This window comes from Arachis hypogaea, chromosome 1, assembly GCF_003086295.3.
Source record: "Arachis hypogaea cultivar Tifrunner chromosome 1, arahy.Tifrunner.gnm2.J5K5, whole genome shotgun sequence".
Lineage (NCBI taxonomy): Eukaryota > Viridiplantae > Streptophyta > Magnoliopsida > Fabales > Fabaceae > Arachis > Arachis hypogaea.
Window position 1 is genome coordinate 68,223,416 of NC_092036.1, and position 10,005 is coordinate 68,233,420.

General features: G+C 37.7%; 1 non-coding gene across 1 annotated transcript; it reads left to right on the forward strand.

The window, feature by feature from the left end:
* The first annotated feature begins 291 nt into the window (after window positions 1–291).
* On the forward strand, window positions 292–395 carry LOC112717078 (small nucleolar RNA R71). Its single transcript, XR_003160569.1, has one exon. It is a non-coding gene; the product is annotated as a small nucleolar RNA R71 (small nucleolar RNA).
* The last annotated feature ends 9,610 nt before the right edge of the window (window positions 396–10,005 follow it).

The following is a 10,005-nucleotide window of genomic DNA, read 5'->3' on the forward strand; positions in this document are numbered from 1 at the left end:
AGATTTTGAGAGATAATGTTGACCTGTTGAGTCAACATTTTGTTCTGAGCCAATATGGCATTCAGAGCATCAATTTCAAGAACTCCTTTCTTCTGAGGGACCCCAATATTCACGGAATTCCTCTCAGAGGTATACATGAACTGGTTGTTTGCAACCATGTCAATGAGTTCTTGAGCCTCTTCAGGCGTTTTCTTCAGGTGGATAGATCCACCTGCAGAATGGTCCAATGACATTTTCGAAAATTCAGAGAGACCATAATAGAATATATCTAATAGGGTCCATTCTGAAAACATGTCAGATGGACATCTTTTGGTTAACTGCTTGTATCTTTCCCAAGCTTCATAGAGGGATTCACCATCTTTTTGTTTGAAGGTTTGAACATCCACTCTCAGCTTGCTCAGCTTTTGAGGAGGGAAGAACTTATCTAAGAAGGCAGTAACCAGCTTATCCCAAGAGTTCAGGCTGTCCTTAGGTTGTGAATCCAACCATATTCTAGCTCTGTCTCTTACAGCAAAAGGGAAAAGCATGAGTCTGTAGACTTCAGGATTAACTCCATTCGTCTTTACAGTGTCACAGACTTGCAAGAATTCAGTTAAGAACTGATAAGGATCTTCAGATGGAAGTCCATAAAACTTGCAGTTTTGTTGCATTAAAGCAACTAGTTGAGGCTTAAGCTCAAAGTTATTGGCTCCAATGGCAGGAATGGAGATGCTTCTTCCATCAAACTTGGATGTTGGCTTTGTGAAGTCACCAAGCATTCTCCTTGCATTATTATTATTATTTTCGGCTGCCATGTCCTTCTCCTGTTCGAAAATTTCTGAAAGGTTGTTTCTGGATTGTTGTAATTTAGCTTCTCTTAATTTTCTCTTCAGAGTCCTTTCAGGTTCTGGATCAGCTTCAACAAGAGTGCCCTTATCCTTGTTCCTGCTCATAAGAAAGAGAAGAAAACAAGAAAAGAAAAAGGAATCCTCTATGTCACAGTATAGAGATTCCTTTGTGTTAGTAGAAGAAGAAGGGGGTAGAAGAATGAAGAAGGAGGTTCGGATTTGGATGAAGAGAGGTGAAGAGAAGTGTTAGTAATTAAATAATTAAATAGAAGAAGAAAAGAAAAAGAAATTTTCGAAAATAATTTTAAAAAAAATGGTTAGTGATTTTCGAAAATTAAAGATGAAATAAGTTTAAGATTAAAATTTAAAACAAAAAGAATTTTTGAAAAAGAGAGGGAGAATTTTCGAAAATTAGAGAGGGAAAAGTAGTTAGGTGGTTTTGAAAAAGATAAGAAACAAACAAAAAGTTAGTTAGTTGATTGAAAAAGATTTGAACTCAAATTTTGAAAAAGATAAGAAGATAAGAAGTTAGATAAGATATTTTGAAATTAAATTTTGAAAAAGATAAAATTTTTGAAAAAGATAAGATAAAAGATAAAAAGATTAAATTTGAAAAAGATATTTTGAAGAAGATTTAATTTTAAATTTGACTTAACTAACAAGAAACTACAAGATAAGATTCTAGAACTTAAAGATTGAACCTTTCTTAACAAGAAAGTAACAAACTTAAAATTTTTGAACCAATCACATTAATTGTTAGCTAATTTTCGAAAATTAGATATAAAGATAAGAAAAAGATTTTTGAAAATATTTTGAAAAATAATTTTGAAATTTTCGAAAATAGAAAAAAAATGAAAAAGATATGATTTTTGAAAAAGATTTTGAAAAGATAAGATTTTTAAAATTGAAATTTTGACTTGACTTGTAAGAAACAACTAATTTTAAAAATTTTTGACCAAGTCAACCCAAAATTTCGAAATTTTGGAGGGAATTAAGGAAAAGATATTTTTGAAATCAAATTTTGAATGAAAAACACAAAAATGACCCAAAACATGAAAATTTTGGATCAAGACACAAGATGCATGCATGAATGCTATGAATGTCAAGATGAACACCAAGAACACTTTGAAGATCATGATGAACATCAAGAACATAATTTTGAAAAATTTTGATGCAAAGAAAACATGCAAGACACCAAACTTAGAAATTTTGAATGCATGGAAAATATGAATGCAAAAATGCACATGAAAAACAACAAAAGACACAAAACAAGAAATCATCAAGATCAAACAAGAGGACTTATCAAGAACAACTTGAAGATCATGAAGAACACTATGAATGCATGGGATTTTCGAAAAATGCAAGAAAAATTTTTTTTAAAATCATGCAATTGACACCAAACTTAAAAATTAACACAAGACTCAAACAAGAAACACAAAATATTTTTGATTTTTATGATTTTCTAATTTTTTTGTATTTTTATTGATTTTTTTTTCGAAAATAAAGTTTAGAAAAACGAAAAATAAAAAGAAAAAAATTTTGAAAAAGATTTTTGAAAAGAAAATTACCTAATCTGAGCAACAAGATGAACCGTCAGTTGTCCATACTCGAACAATCCCCGGCAACGGCGCCAAAAACTTGGTGGACGAAATTGTGATCACTTGTTATGTATTTATAAAAGATGTATACTCTGAGGGCATTGTTTATTTTCTTCACAATCTCGTTCAACTAACCAGCAAGTGTACTGGGTCGTCCAAGTAATAACCTTACGTGAGTAAGGGTCGAATCCACAGAGATTGTTGGTATGAAGCAAGCTATGGTCACCTTGCAAATCTCAGTTAGGCAGATTAAAAATGGTTTATGGGTTTTCGAATAATTAATAATAAAAAGAAATAAATAATAAAAGGGATAGAACACTTATGCAGATTCATTGGTAGAGGTATCTTTTAAGTATATACAGCTGCTGCATGGCTCAAGCACGCCTGCTCTCCTACTGCTTCTACTCAATCCTTCTTACTCCTTTCCATGGCAAGCTTTGTATAGGGGTTCACCATCAACTGTGGCTACTTTCATTCCTCACGGGGAAATAACCTGTGCGGCTGTCACTCGCACAGCTAACCAGTCTGGAGGCATCACCCATGGCTGATGGCTACATCCCATCCTCGCAGTGAAAACTATGCTAACGCACTCTGTCACAGTACGGCTAATCACCGGTTGGTTCCCACTCCTACTGGAATAGAATCCCTCTTTTGCGTCTGTCACCAACGCCCAGCAGGTTAAAGTTTGAAGCACGTCACGGTCACTCATGATCGGAATCCTACTCGGAACACCACAGACAAGGTTGGACTTTCCGGACTCCCAGGATCCTACTCGGAACACCACAGACAAGGTTGGACTTTCCGGATCCAGATGAATGCCGCCAACTATCTAACTTATACCACGAAGATTCTGTTGGGGAATCTAAGAGATACGCATTCAAGCTCTGTTGCATGTAGAACGGACATGGTTGTCAATCACGCGCATTCATAAGTGAGAATGATAATGAGGGTAATCTGACTCATCACATTCATCATGTTCTTGGGTACGAATGAATATCTTGGAATAAGAATAAAAGAGAATTGAATAAAAGAAGATAGAATTTCATTAATACTTGAGGTACAGCAGAGCTCCACACCCTTAATCTATGGTGTGCAGAAACTCCACCGTTGAAAATACATAAGCAAAGAGTTCAGGCATGGCCGAATGGCCAGCCCTCTCTAACGTGATCAATGATCCCCTAAGATGAAGAATAAAACAAAACTGAGATCAAAGATGTCTAATACAATAGATAAATGTCCTATATATACTAGACTAGCTACTAGGGTTTACATGAGTAAGTAATTGATGCATAAATTCACTTCCGGGGCCCACTTGGTGTATGTTTGGGCTGAGCTTGATCATTCCACGAGCTAAGGCATATCTTGGCGTTGAACTCTGAGTTATGACGTGTTTTGGGCGTTCAACTCCGGATCATGACGTTTTTCTGGCGTTTAACTCCAGACAGCAGCGTGTACTTGGCGTTTAACGCCAAGTTACGTCGTCATTCTTCGAATAAAGTATGGACTATTATATATTGCTGGAAAGCCCTGGATGTCTACTTTCCAACGCCGTTGAGAGCGCGCCAATTGGAGTTCTGTAGCTCCAGAAAATCCATTTCGAGTGCAGGGAGGTCAGATTCCAACAGCATCAGCAGTCCTTTTGTCATCCTTCTTCAGAGTTTTGCTCAAATCCCTCAATTTCAGTCAGAATTTACCTGAAATCACAGAAAAACACACAAACTCATAGTAAAGTCCAGAAATGTGAATTTAACATAAAAACTAATGAAAACATCCCTAAAAGTAGCTTAAACTTACTAAAAACTATGTGAAAACAATGCCAAAAAGCGTATAAATTATCCGCTCATCAAATCCCCACCAATATTTGTACTTCCAATAGCCTCCGGGATCCCAAACTAGGCGCAGAAAGCCTTCAAGCAAGTTAAAGCAAGTGACAAGGCCCCAAGAGTGGTGATTGGTAGAATGGATTCCGGGGTCCCAGACCTTGCCTTTGCACCCGTCTACCCCTTCCCTTGCCCCTATCGAGAAATAGAACTAACTAATACTAAGGCAAAGGGTCGAGAAACTCAACGCCACTATTTTTGTTGAGCAATACTGTTCCAACCGGGTGGTAAACAGTCTGAATTCTCACTGAAGCAGCCAGACAACTTCCTAGACCCATTCAGGTGAGCTCTACACCAACCGTTGCGTTTAAATGTTGAGCACACAACCATGTTGAACCTTGCAAGATAAATCGTATCTCTGACCATCTTCTTCTTACTCTTAATGCCACAGAGAGCTCTAAGTTGACCATCCGTCTCCAGTAGCCCATATTCAAGTGGAATTAGAAAGCTAGGGGATATGAATTTTACCCACTTGAATGTTGTGAAGGATGATGGCAACTTAGGGGGAGGTGTTTCTAATGAACGTGCAAGCTCCACTCCCTTGTGCTCTTCTTCGACATCTTCCACCTCTTTGTAATCTTCAATATCAACCTCTTCCTTTTGGTGAATTTCTTCCAATTTAATCTCTTCTTCATTGTTCACCAAGAGCGTGGAATGTTGTGTTTCATCTTCTTTAAACTCCATGTCAAGTCCAATGGAAGAGGATTCAAATGTAGATAAGAAGTCATCAATGATTGAATCCATCTCTTGATCGTCTCCTTCAAAGTCTTCAACTATGATATGCTTTGGAGGTTGTACACCTTCCTCAACATCAGCTTCAAACGTCTTTGAAGGAAGCTCTATAACTTGACTTTCCCATGGAGGTTCAGCATCTCCTAAGTCTTCAACCATTTCTTCCTCTGCAACTATTATGGCTTCCTCCACTTGTTCCAATACAAAGCCATGTTCCTCATTGTCCACCGAAGTTTCTAGTGTCTCCTTCATGGTTTGCTCTTCTTCTGATTCTCCACATGTAGCCATGGGAGTTCTTTTAGTGCTCAGATATTGGGAAGCTATTATATTTATAAACTCGCCTAAGGCGGCCGCAAAATTTAGCACACTCGTATTCATCCTTTCTTGCCTTTCTAAAGAACTTTGAAGAAAAACACGAAGTCTGTCATCCATTGGAGGTTGGGATGGATATGAGGATTCATTGGTTGGGAGAGAGGGTTCATAATAGGAAGATGGTTCATCTTGATAATTATATGGAGATGGGGAATATTGAGGTGGTGGTTCATGAGAGTAGTTGTGTTGGAAAGGTGGTGGTTCTGTGTATGGTTCATTTGGCTCATAAGGTGGTTGGTATGGTGGATGAGGGTTAGGGTCGTATGGAGGTGAATGGTGGAAAGGGGCTTGTGAGCATGGTGGTTCAAAATTATATTGAGGAGGAGGGGGTTCATAGGCATATGGTGGGTCTTGCTGGTAACTACAAGGGGGTCCACCATATCTATCATCTTGGTATGCATTGTAGAATGGTTGTTGATAGTCCATTGGAGGTGGTTGTTGCCACGATGGTTGTTCAAATCCTTGTGGCTCCTCCCATCTTTGATTGTTCCAACCATGGTGCATGTTGTCATTATAATCTCCTCTTCCTGCAACATAATTATAACCAGACTTATAGCCAAAGGGGTGAGAGTTCATGGTAGTAAGAGAAAATAAAAATAAAAACTAACAAAAAGAAAATATTTTGAAAAAGAGATGATTTTTGAAAAATTTTTAGATAAAAATTCTAAAATAAAAATCTGAAATTTTTTTTGAAAAATATTTACAATAACCAATAATAAGGCACACGTTTGCAATTCCCCGGCGACGGCGCCATTTTGACGTTAGAATTTTTGCCAGTAAAGAATTTCATAAAAACAGTCGCGTTGTAGATATAGTCTCTAAACCAACAGAAATCCCTTTGTACAAACGTTTTGGTTGTCACAAGTAACAAACCCCTAAATAAATTGATAACCAAAGTATTTAAACCTCGGGTCGTCTTCTCAAGGAATTGTAGGGAGGTATGTTCTTATTATTGGTTATGAAAAAGTGTGTTTGAGGTTTTTGGATTAAGGTAAAAGGTTAGTTGGGCAATGGGCACAGGTATATTTTCAAAGTAATAAAAGTAAATGAATGACTGTAAAATAAACTCTTGGCGAGGTGTAAGAACTGGAAGTCCTATCCTAGTTATCCTTATCAATTGTGATGAGAATTGGATTTTTCTCCCATTTTGTTAACCTCTAACTATGAAGGTAAGTTAAGTGGATGAATTAATTCTAATTCTCAACTAACAATGAGTTTGATAACTCAAGAGTCACCAATTATTTAACCAAGGCCAAAAGGGAAAAAACTAAATCTACTAGAATAACAATATCTTCAGATTGGGGATAATAAAAAGAAACAATCATAAACTGAAATATCTCAAATAACATTAATTAAGAAAATCCTAACATGAAAGTCATAAGCCAAATTCAAAAGATAAATTTCAATTAAAGTACCAAGGTGAATAAAAATAGAAACGAAATTAAATAGAAAGGAACATTAAACCTGAGATTGAGAGTTACTCATAAAACTAAGAGAAGTCCTAAATCCTAATCCTAAGAGAGAGGAGAGAACCTCTCTCTCTAAAAACTACATCTAAAATTGTAAAAAGTGAATTATGAGTGGCTCCTTTGAATGGATGCAATCCCTCTACTTTATAGCCTCTAATCTAAGTTTTCTGGGCCGAAAACTGGGTCGAAAACAGCCTAGAAATCGCTGGAGAAGAAATCTGCCACGTTGGTTTTTCGTCACTGCGACGCGGCCGCGTGGAGCACGCGGTCGCGTCGCCTAGCGTCAGAACCACTGTGGCATATTATATATCAAATCGAAGCCCCAGACATTAGCTTTCCAACCCAACTGGAACCGCGTCATTTGGACCTCTGTAACTCAAGTTATGGGAGTTTTAGTGCGAGAGGGTCAAGCTGACAGCTTTGTAGTTTCTCCAACTTCTTGTATTCCTTCCACTTTTGCATGCTTCCTTTCCATCCTCCAAGCCATTCCTGCCCTATAATATCTGAAAACACTTAACACACATATCAAGGCATCTAATGGTCATAAGAGAGGATTAATAATAAGCAAATATAAGATCAAAGAAGCATGTTTTCAATCATAGCACAAAATCAGGAAGGAAAATGTAAAACATGCGAATTGTATGAATAAGTGATTAAAGAGTTGATAAAAACTACTCAATTGAGCATAAGATAAACCATAAAATAGTGGTTTATCACTAAGCTTATCAAAGATCCAAATAAGGACATTTATTGTTTTTCGCTTTAGGGCTTGAATTGTGCTAAAATAAGAACAAGTGGGTTAAGCGTAGGCTCAAATTGGCTAACAATGGAAGATAAAAGTTAAGGCTACTTGGGTAAGTGAGCTAAATGAAATGATGGCCTCAATCATATAAATGCATGAATACACAAAATAATGGACATAAAAAATTAAACAAATCAAAGATTACAATCATAGAAAGAGAATAATGCACACAAGAAGGAAAATTAAGTGGTTATAAGATGTAACCACACCATTAGGCTCAAACCTCACTTGCTTGTGTTCTTAGCTCAAAAATCATGATCCACAATATATAATTCAAGCAAGTTCTATGAAAAGTTTTCACTCAAATCAATTGGTGCCCTATAGATAGTTTTCTTGGAAAATCTCATTATTTTGACTAAGCTTATTTTGTATGCAAAATTTAAGAAAATGCAACAAAAATCCTAAAAACCAAAAATGAAATGAAAAGGTGTTGGGATTGGAAATTTGTCACCCAAAATCGCCAATTGGTCGGATGACCTCTCCACACTTAAAAGTTTGCACCGTCCTCGATGCATTCAAAGATGAGCAAGGGGGTACGACGACTCTTCGGATTGCTACCTTCATCTGGTAGGTCAACCGGTGCTGCGTGTTCTTAGTCTTGCTTCCATTATTGCTTGTGGTACATCCATCATAAAAAACAAAAATATAACACCATAAGATGGGAAGATATAAAAGCAAGGAAGCATACATTTGTTGGAATGAGGTAAATCACTAGAATTGAGTGAGTGAATTAGTGTGACATGAATGACAAATAAGTGTGTGAATTCTAAATTGTGTGGTTTAGAACACACATTAGCATAAAAGTTATGTCACAAAAGAAGCATGCACTTCACTTATCCTAGTGTGCTTGAGATGCTTTAAGTGAGCTTGTAAGGTAAAACAAGCATTAAAGAGGCATGGGAGCATTCAAGCTAAAAACATATGGATGCATATGATCATGAAATACAATGCATTAGGATAAATGCGCAACATCCATCAAGAAATTACCTAATAGAGGAAAAAAGATTCCAATTACATGATGGCTAGCTACAACATGCAATTCAAAAGAGTTACAAGCTCGAAGGCAATTCTCATCACTTGGTATTCTTCAAAAGGTAAGCATGAAAAACTCAAAACCAAGTAGCAAAATATAACCTCAATCATAGAATCCAACAAATATTATAAACATAATGATGTTAAGGTAACATCCCTCTTTAATACTCAGCAGCAATTAATGGTAAACAAGATTAACAATCCAACACTTACGATGAAAAAGAGAGAATGGAATGAAAATTAAACTAACTACTAATTAACTAACTAAAATAAATGGTTATCAATGGTGTTTGGGAGTGTTGGATGAGGTGTAGAAGAAGGGAAGAAGAAAGGAGGGGGAAATAAATGGGAAGAGGAGAAGAAAAGAAATGTAGTGAAGGAAGGACATCCGCGCGTACGCACGCATGGCGCGCGCGCACGGATGGTGGTGTAATGGACGCGACGCGCACACGTACAGAGTGCGTCCGCATCGATGGGTTATTCCGAGAGTGGCGCGTACGCGCGTATGGGTTTATGCCAAAGGTACAACGTTGGCGCAGGGTGGGCATAACCCTCTGGAAAATGTACCAGGAGGGCAGGTGGCACTATCGGTGCACGCGCGCACGGTGCGCTTGCGCGTCAATCCGCAAGTTGCCAAAAGGGCGCGTACGTGCCAGTTGTGCGTACGCACGAATTGGTTTGTGCCTTAGGCCCAACTTTCACACAGTGCAGGCCTAACTCTCGGGTTATTGTATGAAAGGTGGAACTTCTCAATCCACGCGTACGCGTGCATGGCGCGTCCGCGTAGGTTGGCGAAAATGCTTGATGTACGCGTACACGTGCGGTGCGCGTACGCGTGGATGGTGCTCTGTTTTTCAAAATTTTTCTATGTTTTTGCACCAATCCAAGCATTCCAAACCTCCAAACAGCTACCAAAACACCCTAAAACCTTATTTAACATATTATACTACCAAATATACTCAACCAACTAAACAAAACACGAGATTAAACTAATTCTACCAATATCTACAAAAGGAAAAGATGAAAAGATTTTACCATGGTGGGGTGTCTCCCACCTAGCACTTTTGTTTATTGTCCTTAAGTTGGACTTATGGGGAGCTCCTCTCAAGGTGGCTTGTGCTTGTATTCATCTTGGAACTCCCACCAATGCTTGGTTTTCCATTGTGCCCCAAGATTCCTTATTTGTTGCACCAAGTGTTGATGGAGTTCTTCACAAGCTTGGGGCTCCCAAAGTTGGTCCTCATCTTGTAATCCGGGATCCCACACTTTATTTTCACACCCGTCTTGAAGTTG